Source organism: Falco cherrug, chromosome 10, assembly GCF_023634085.1.
Source record: "Falco cherrug isolate bFalChe1 chromosome 10, bFalChe1.pri, whole genome shotgun sequence".
In the NCBI taxonomy this organism is placed as follows: Eukaryota; Metazoa; Chordata; class Aves; order Falconiformes; family Falconidae; genus Falco; species Falco cherrug.
Genome location: NC_073706.1, coordinates 33,739,569 through 33,749,755, shown reverse-complemented (window position 1 = coordinate 33,749,755; position 10,187 = coordinate 33,739,569).

The window sequence follows — 10,187 nt, the reverse complement described above, 5'->3', positions numbered from 1 at the left end:
GGACGTATCACAGAAGATGCTGATCATCTTCCAGGGTGCTGCTTCTGTAATTGCAGAGCAGCATGCTGCCAGCCTCCCAGGTATGCAAACCCATCCGCTGCTTAGTGAGCTTGAGGGACTGAATTGTACTGTATTTTAAGGTTATTTTTAATTTGTTTCTCGTCAGCAGAAGGGAACTGAACCTTGATTTCTGCCATCTTCCAGCAGCTGCCCGCATGCAGTATCTGTGCAGCAAGGTGCTGGGAACATCCCCGTAGCTGGGCAGTGGCAGCCCATCGAGATGCTCGGGACTGTTCTGAGCCAGTGTCGGGCTGGTGCTGCTGTACAACCACAAAGTCCAGAGACTTATCTTTCCGTAGGGATCTCGGGTTTCACCCTAATTGCAGGGGAGTCACTAACCACAGCCCTACCCATGTGGTCTCCGAGCCCTAGTCCAGATACTGAGATAAGGGCCATCTCCTCCACTCCCTGCTGTCTCCCAGGTAAGGAGGTGGGTGTTGCCTCGGGTTCAGTTCACTACTTTTTCTCCTCGTTTAGGCATCTTGAATAAATGCTTGCATTTTGATAGGGTGAATCAAGACAATAGTGCTCGCTCTTGTCATTTATCCCTCCTGTCTGTAGGAAGTGCCTTCCTGCAAAAGGGCTGGTGTTGCAGCTGTTCTGCTAGTGCTCTGCAGTGTGTATATGTATATATATATTTAAAGTTCTCTGAGCCATTTCTGCGAAGACAAACTATGATCCTCAGACTTGTAATTGCTTATCCTGGAAATAGGGAATTTTTTGGATGAGCTTTGCACTAACTGTGGCCTTGTTTCTTTTGGTCTCTGTGGATCTCTTCATAGACCAAAGCTGGACACCAGATTCCATGGAGTGGAATGGAAGCTTGTGAAGTTGCATTGGGTTTTAGTCTTGTATTTGAAGAGACATTAGATTCCTGTACTGATTTCTTGGAGGGAGTAGGAAGGGAAGGGAGGAGAAGGAGGCATTACTTAAACAAAACTCTGAAAGAGTTTTCTAAAACCAGATACTTTCTAAGATTGATTTATTAAAAACAAAATTCTTGGGGGATAATTTAAGAGAGTATGATATAATTACAAGAGTGGAATTGGGTTACAACTCTACAAGAGTCTTAGGGAGTTTCTCACGGACGAGTGAGAATATTACAACTACATCATGGCTAAGAGAAACCACCACCATAAAAATCTTTGTGGCTGCTTGACAGGTTCTTACAGGATGGTGAGTACTCCTCAGAAGCTCATTGCAGTTCCCACAGCCTTGGTATGTTTTCATCCAGGTCTCCTCTTCAGATACTGGCACAGCCTGTCTTTTTTGTTCTTATTTGAGTTACTGTACTTCCAGCTGTGAATTACTTTCTCAGCATAAACTGAGCTTTTCAGTGTAAGGCTGAGCACCAGCGCGAGTCTTGCCTCTGCATTTTTGCACACAAGGTAGAGATCTTAATGCTTACTATAGAATGGGTTGGGTTGGAGGGGACATTTCAAGGTCATCTAGTCCATCTGCACTGCATTAAGCAGGGACGTCTTCAACCACATCAGGTTGCTCAGAGCCCCATCCAACCTGGTCTCAAATGTTTCCAGGGGCAGGGCATCTGCCATCCCTCTGGGCAACCTGTGCCGGTGTTTCACCACCCTCATTATAAGAAATTTCTTCCCTGTATCTAGTTTGGATCCTACCCTCTTTCAGATTAAAACCATTGCCCCTTGTTCTGTTGCAATGGTGCTCAAAGTGCAGTGCCAGCAGGAGAAATGTCAAGTAGGTTTTTATTTGCATCCCCAACGGTTTTTGCCTTGTACATTAAAAAATTAAAAATACTGGGCTGGGGCCTGGCCTCTGAAAGTCAAGGTGTGTTTTCTGGCTTGAGTTTTGAAACCCAGTTGTAAAGATTTGGCAGCTTTGCTGGTTCCATTTTGCATCTAGCTACTTGTGAACATTGAAGAGGGGGTGCAGTGGGACTGTGGAAAGTAGGTTGCCATGCAGTCTGCTAAAGGGCTTTTCTGTAGCGGTGGCTTGATGTGCAAGTCCGAAGCACTTAGGATTTCTTCCCTTCTGGCTCTTGTGTTGGAGGTGACCAGCAGCAAACATTCACTTGGTTGTTTCTACCTCCAACCCATTGGTTCTCTTTGGGCTAAACCCAGCCTCCTAGAAGTGGCCTCACTTGTTTTGCTTTTGAGGCTGCAAATGGTGGCAAATCTATTGCATTTCATGGTATAGTGTTGCAATAGCTAGCAGCGAGTACGTTAGATGAGGAAATGCAACGCCTTTGAAAGTTTGCCTGCAGAATTCACAATATAACAATAGACAGGGTCCTACCAAGTTACCTAGAAGACATCTGCCAGGGACTGCCAAAACCAACATTCTGCTGCTGTGAAGCATAGCATGTCTGACACACATTGCATTTCAACCTGTTGTATGGCCTCTTTCTCAATAAAACAGAGGAACACGCTGGAATTAAATGTAGATTAGATTAACTCTAAATGCCACCTCCCTCTTATTTAATTGCCTGTATTTAGAAGTCTGTTGTTCTAGACAGTGGAGAAGAAAGGAAATAATGGAATATTAAAACACTTAAAGGGATAATAGGAATGAAGAATTTTTTTGACTGCAAACTTGAATTTGCAATATGCCAGATGGTGTCCAGAGAATCGGGGAGCGTATACAGAAATCTTAAGTGTGACCTTTAAAACAGCTAATGCATGTAGTTGGAAAACACCCAGGGAGCTCTGGAAACAGACCTATCATCGAGGTGGTTTATCTGCATTTGTCTGGTGGCTGCTTGTTTCTGGCATCAGAAGAGGAAAGCTGAGTGCAGCTGCCCTGCCGAAGCATTTCTAAAGGCTGTCTCCAGCGCGGGTTCTCTGGGACGCGGTGGGGGCGAGTTGGTATTGCAGCATCTGCCCTGACCAGGGCACTTCTAGTTGTCTCCTTTCCACGGCCTCCGAGTCTCACAAAACGTAATTACCTTTGTTGCACTTGCTGAAGTTGGCCTATGCGTTCAAAAGCAATGCTTTCACCTTGCACCAAGTACGGGCTCCTGAGTTTGGGCTTTTTTGGAAGAAACCAGGCGAAATGAGCAAAGCCTAGAGGTGTAGCAATGCCTCTCTGCCAGGAGGCATAAGGAGTTCAGGGTCAGGGCTCTGCCTGGACTTTCTGGCCCTGCTGGATAGCTAGTTATTGTGGGCAAAGCTGGTCTTTGCTCTACAGCATTCTGGGTCGACCGCCTCGTAGTTTCATGTCCTTGGACCTTGTGGTGCTGCTGCTGGGCCGGCTGTGCGGAGCAGCCCTGCCTTGGCTGAGAGATGCCAGCAGGTTGTGCTGCGGGGCAGCTCTTCTGGAGCTCGCCTGTTCAGCTTCCCTCTGGCAGGGAAACCCCAAAAGCTCTGGGGAAAAAAAAAATAAATAAAAATAATCAAGTCTCCGCCTGATCTGGGGCTTCCTGGTTAGCCTTGGGTGATGTTCAGTTTGTGCCTTGGCTGCAGTTCTGTTCGAATTACGAAGTACGTTTAAAGGAGAGTTCCTTTGCTAGCATGCAGTACTTGCCCAACATCCTGCTGGTCCCAATTAAAAAGACTAAAGCTGTTTCGCTGGTGATCGTACAATCTGTTTGAAAAACCAAACAAATAACATGTCTTCATGAAAAGTGGCTCAATATTTTAACCCATTCAAGCTGGGGCAGGTGAAACCAATTACACTGGTTTGAGGGTCATGGACTTCTGCAAGTGGTTCCTGTTCTTTACTGCGTGCACGTGAAATTGTAGAGCCCGAGCTTGTGAGTGTACACACTGTTAAATCTTCCTGCATAACTCTTACAGTGCTAAGGAATGGAGAAGGAAGGAGGAGGGATTTATTCTGCTTGAAAATGCTCACATTTAGAAGTGACTTTTCATGGCTAATGTAAAAAAAAAAAAAAAAAAAGTCAAGATTTAACCAAATTCTAGAATTAGGTTAATCATAAACTGTGCTCTGAGGTCTTGAGGTTTTAGGCACTGCTGCAGATTAGAAGGTGAGAATTTTCAAAATTATTTAAACAGGATCATAAAATCCAAAATTTTATGTTGTGATTTCTGTCATCCCCCCCACCCCCCACCCCTGCCCCGGCATGTTTCTGAGCAGGTTTGCTCATCCTTGGTCAATGCAGCTAAGCTGAAATCGGCAGCTCAATGACGATCAAGGTAAGCCGTACCAGGGGGCAGAAGGTTCCCCTGCTCTTGGGAAACTGAGACACCCCTTCCCACAGCAGGGGTGTGGGGGTGTGCAGCGGCTGCCAGCTGGTCCTGCACCCTGGTGGTATCAGACAGTAACAAGAGCATCCTTGGTATGGTGTGGTACCTTGGGTGATCCGGGTGGTGCCAGCAAGCAGATGAGCCTGGAAAGTGCCAGAAAAGACTTTGCTTAAGGAGGAGGCTTTGCTAGTATCAGCGCACAGGGCAGCACTGCTGGGGAGCAGCTGAAGTCCTTACTGATGGCTTTAATCAACTGGGCAAAGCCTGTTGTGTAGGTTGTGCTAATACAGCTCCTCAGGGTGCGCAGGGCAAATGGAAGAGACGTGCTCTGGATGAATGTGCTCTGTATGTCTGACCAGCTCTTTACGGGGACCTGTTGCTGGTAGAAGATCGCTCTGAACTGCTTCCTCCTGCGTGCATCCTGGTGAATATGCCCAACAGCGAGAGATCAGCAGCGGCGCTGTGTGCTGCAAGCTGACGGCTACAGGTTCCAGGCAGAAAGCGTCTGATCTATGGGATAAAAGCCAGCTCTTCTATCTCATTCTCCTGTTTGCTGGTCAAAGTGTATTATTGCAAGGATGTTGTAAGAGCTGAAGGCAGATTTCCCCTCCCCCTGCCCCGATTTATTGATTTTTACATATTCCTATGTGTCTTCAGTATTTAGACTGTGCTTAGTAGCAGGTTAAAGATCTTCAGATGAAATGAGCTGCCCTGGAAGTGGCACCCTGGCGTGGGTCAGTTTTCACTGGAGCTTTCCCCAGCGCCCGGCCCCCAGCTGGCATTGAAGTCCTGAGCATCTCACAGAGGGTCAGGCAGGTTCCTGTGGTCCAGAATTGCCTCGGGAATGTCTGTGGAAAGTTTTACACTTTCTACTTTGGTCTGCAAAGAGAAGTAGAAATACTCTTCTGCAGGAGAGAGCAATCTCATCCCCCAGCAGTTTGTGACATGCAGTGAGCATCCCATTTGGAAGGAAATGGTAAGCCTCATTAACATGGTCTCCGTGCCTCTCCTGGATCACACGCAGCCCTGGGGTCTGTTTGTAGCCAAACATAAAGCTTTTTCAAAAGATGATCTCACCAGTTGAAAACCACATGCATGTGAACCAAAGCAGGAAGGAGAGCAGTGGCTGAAAGGGGTGGAGGGCTCCACATGGGCAGCAGATGCACATGGCTTGCGCTGGGACAACCCGTGTGGTTTTTTCCAGCTGTGAACCTTGGTTCTTCCATCAGCGTGTGCAGGGCTTGGTGGAGTGTCCTTTTCTTGGAATGTCTGCAGTTCCGTTAGCCGATGGGGAATTCTGGAAAATGTTAGTATGAGCTGTCAGACTGTGTAATGATCTCCCAAGGGAAGGAGCAGCAGCCTTACAGGAATTTCAAACCTTGCAGGTTAACGCAGCACAGGAAAAATTCTGGGGATGAATGGGATGACCTGAGAACTCTTCTGTGAAGAGGTAACGAATGATGGAAGAAATCGAGAGGTAATGAATGATGGAAGAAATCAGATGAGGTGAAGAGAACTGTGTGCATGCTAAAGAAAAAAAAAACCCAGGCATTCCCATGGAGAATAGTCCGTCCTTGACTGGTCTGTTAGTCTTTATGCTTCTGGGTGTACATGATCTCTGGCCAGATGAAAGTGAAATACTCCTCTGCATGCATTTGTACAGAACCGTCTGCAGAGGGAATTAAAAGCCAGGACAGAAGCGTTCTTTGAGGTACCTGGTGTTAGTGCTGACGAGATGTTGTTACCTCTTTGACTTGCATTGCTAGCTGAAAATACTGGGCTTTGCTGATCCGCACAGCAGGGTCGTGGAGCCAGTTTCTGGCCACAGGACTGCGTAAAAGTTCGCTGTGTTACCTTGTCCTTTTCCTAGTGCAACTTCCGATTGCCTCGACGTGCTGCAGTGGCAAGGTGAGACTGCCTCGTCCCCTAGCAGGGTGCGTGGGTACCCACTGAGGCTGCTCCTTCCCACCCCACATGTGTGCGGCCGTATGTGCATGTGTCGGTCTAGGAACTGTCGTCCCACAGCAGCTTTGAAGTGTATGTACTTCACCCACTGCCAGCACAGATGTCACTGCTCTTTTCAAAGGAAAGCGCAAGACCTCTCCTGTAAAATCAGGCATGTGTGAGATGTCTCTTCCACATTTCTGAATCTGCTTGGCTCCAGCCCTGAAGCGCAAGGTTTAATATTCCTTCATGTCTTGCCATTTCCTGCCAAAAATGACCAGCAAGGTGCCACAGGGAGGCTAATCCTTATTCTGAGATTTATTATGCCACAAACTCCCCTTTACCACCACTAATTAAAACTAAACTTCACTCACCAAATGACCAACGTACCTTTTGCAAGACTGCCACGTGCTATCTGTTTGTTCTCTCTCCGTGGGTTTTCTGGTCATTCAAGCGAGCTGAGGAGGTCGTAATGTAGATGAGACTAATAATCAACCTGCACTAAAAGCAGCTGCATTGGAGGAATTTTAAACCCAAAAGAAAAGCAGGCAGGGACAGTTTTCACCGCAACGTGCTCTTTAATTGAAACGTGGGCTGGAGCTGACCTGCCTGCCTTGCGATACCATGTGGGTTGGGTGGGGATGCAGTCTGCATTAATTTACTGCTACAATATTTATACAGATGATTTTAGCCTCTGACAAGGGGAAAATTATTTTCTGTGCGACCTTTTGCCTTGGGCCACCCACATGCCATGGGAGAGAGGAGGTCACAGCAGCGCTGGCATCAGTCCCTCCGCAAGGTTCTCACACTCCTGGCAGGTAGTCACTGGGCAGGAGATGGGAGTACTTCTGTGGAAGGTGGATTTTAAATCACTTCACCTGGTCTTTTGTTCATCCCCTAGCTAGAGCAGCCTTGCTGAGGGTTTTTCTGGTGCAGATCCCTCTCGGTGTGTGCTTATGTAGGCTTTGCAAGAGACACTTGCCTTAAAGACCTCATAGCTGGCTTGGAATTGCACTGGTGAAGCTGGGAAAGGATGTGGGACAGATGATGGAGCAACTTGTGCTGCAAGTTGAAGTGGGGCTGAGGTGCCAAGGCAGGTCACTGGAAGGCTGAGATTGTCTTTTTCTGTATTTTTTCTTTTTTTTTTTTTTTTCTCCAAGATTTCCAAAATGCCTGGCCAGTACGTTTTAGCTACAACTGCCACGTGTTGGGGACGTGCTGCAGCATTGCCTATTTGAACCAGCAGAACCCAGAGGAAAAAAAAGGGCATCTTAAGAGAGAAGCCACACTAGTGAGGTCCCTGGGCTGAGATGCTGAAGCAGCTTGGGCAAACGAAGACTTCGGGTGCTGATTTCATTGGAACCTCCTGGGGTGCCTCCTTATTCACTGGGAATGTGGACCACAAGCTAAAGCAGCAGGTTTCCTGAGCACAGCTGCTTTGCAGCCCCGAAGAGGGGTGAGCTGTGGCTGCCCTAGCCGAGCAGTAGCTGGTTTGTGTTACTGGGACCCAGTAACAACTTCCTCTCCCATGTATGTGTGCTGGTGGCTCGGCTTGTGGGGCTGCAGCTTCTGCCTGCCCTCGGTGCTGCTCTCTGGCTGATCCGTGCGTGCGGGCAGCAGAAGGGAGAGCAAAAAGCTGCTTTTCTAGCTCTGGTGTCAGGGCAGGGTTTCTGCTGTTGGCTCAGAAGGGAAGGGGCCAGGAGGATGGCAAACGAGCTGTGGGGGCTGCTGCTGCTTGCTTTTGGGCCAGCTGTTCCTGCTGTGTGGCTCTCACAGCTGCATTCACCAGGGACAGGGAAGGGCAGAAAATGGGAGTGTTCAGCAAGCTTCAGTAGAAGTAGAGAGGAAGAGGAGACAGGTCCTTGAAGTTTGCTACCAAGCACCCTGTCTGGGGAACTTTGGCTACCTGCTCAGGAAGAGCGGTCCTTGCATGGACAGGCTGATGGAGAGCACCAGGCTCTTCTCTTGCTTCTGAGCCAGGACTGCTGGCGGAGTGGTGGCCGTGGGATGGGTGAGAGCACGGAGAGGAGAGTGGTTGTGCCTTGTTCATCCCAGATGCTGTGCAGTGTGATCAAACGCAGTGGTGCTTGATGTTGTCACCAGCCTAGGAGATTCAGGTGTGCCTGGAAATGTCACTAGCGAGCTGTGCCATGTGTCATGATACAGGTTCTGTAGAGAATGCAGGCCACTCGAAGGCAGGGGAGACGACTGTGTTGGCCTGGGGGGGTTGGAGCTGGAGGGTCACTTAGGCTCTGTAGTCTTCTAACATCTTTTACTAGTGGTACTGATAGTTCCCTGTAGTGCAGGTGCCTGGAAATGGGTGACGAGTAAATTCAAGTGACCAGAGCCAGCTTTGCTGCTCATGGTCTTTAACATCTTACTGGTGGGGTCCATTCTCCATCCTTCCATGGCTGTCACCCAAAGGCCAGAGGTACTTCTAGATCTTGGGACAGAAGAGCAAGAGGTGCTTCCTTCATGTGGTACTCGCCAGAAGAGCTGACAGAGGAACGTCTACAAAGCATTTAGCCTCCAAGTGCATGAAAAGAGGAGAAGCTGGCCAGTCCCTCCTACACCACATGACTTCTATTAGTTGATATTTAATTATTTAAAATATTTTAGTCATGGTCCCCATTGCATTAGGCTGGTAGCATACATACATTGGGACGCTGCCGGTGGAGCTTGTGACCTGTACAGTCTAGACATCTTTGGGGTAGAAAAGAGTGAATGCAGAGAAGTGGCAGCTAACTTAGGGAGGTAGAGGAGTGGTGAAGTCAAGAGAAGGTCCTGGGGCTCTGGTTTCCAGTTTACTGCTTCCCACCCCATCCCTGACAATGCAGGTACCACTGGTTTTGTACAAGATGAAGGATCTGTGGTGAAGGGGGAGGGAAACAAGCTGTCCTGCTCTAGAGGTAGTGTTAGCTCCTCTCCGAAACCTTCCACAAGGCATCGGCTCACCGTCAGAGACGTCAGCTCCAAATAAAACTGTTCCAGGACATTTCCTCAGCGTGCTGTGCCGCGGCAGGCTGCATTCACTGGCTGTAACGCTGAGCAGACGGCTCAGGGCGGTTTGGAAGAGCAACAAACCGCCTGCCAGGAAACACGCCTTCGTCTTGTGGCAGGCCAGGAGAAAATGCAAACGGGGCTGCAGTTGTTTTGCATGTAAGAAATGCTGGGTATTTCAGATCACAGGAGAGGGAGCATGGTACCAAGGCTCAGCATGCCTTGAAAGGACCAGAGATGGTCTGCTGAGATGTGGATTTTCATAAAAATTTTTTTCTAGACTTGTCTAGGATGTGGGTAGCCATGGGAAAAAAAAAAAAAAAAGGCGGGGGGGGGGGGGGGGGAGACCTTTTTGTTGTCTAATAAGCACTCTTCTGCTCTCATCCAGCTAGTTTTGTGTTGAACCTGTGGCTTCATGCTGTTCTGTATGATATAGACCCCGTCTGAGGTGTTAGGCATTTGCTCCACAGGGGCTGCTGCATCTCCTGTGGCACTGATCAGCTGGTCCTGCTGCTCACTCGGTGCTGCTTTAACAGCATGGCTTCTTGGGGGTGGGAGAGTGCTGCTTGCTTTTTTACTTTTTCAACAACAAAAATATCAGGAACAGGCTGTTCTCTGGCACCATCTTCTTCTCTTCGGATGTTGGATGTAACCATCCCTTTAAAGCACCTTCCTCTGACCTGAAGGACAGGGTCTGACCAGAGTGTTTTCTAGCATTCGGGGGCCATGACCTCTATCACCGTTGCTGCTCGAGTGGGTATTGCTGAAGAGACTCGTCTCTGGATTTGTTCCTGGATTTTAAGCAGCGGATTCTGGGTAGGTTAGCTCAGTAGGCATTGATGTGATTCAGCTAATTTGAGATGTGTTTTCACTGGAAAACTAACAAGTGCATGTCTGAGCCAACTTTATAAGTTTTCTTTTCTTGGTGAAGTGCGGGATTGCTCAAGACAAGGTGATAGAATATTTATTTTAACTTTCAAATCATGGCAACGGTTGTATTTT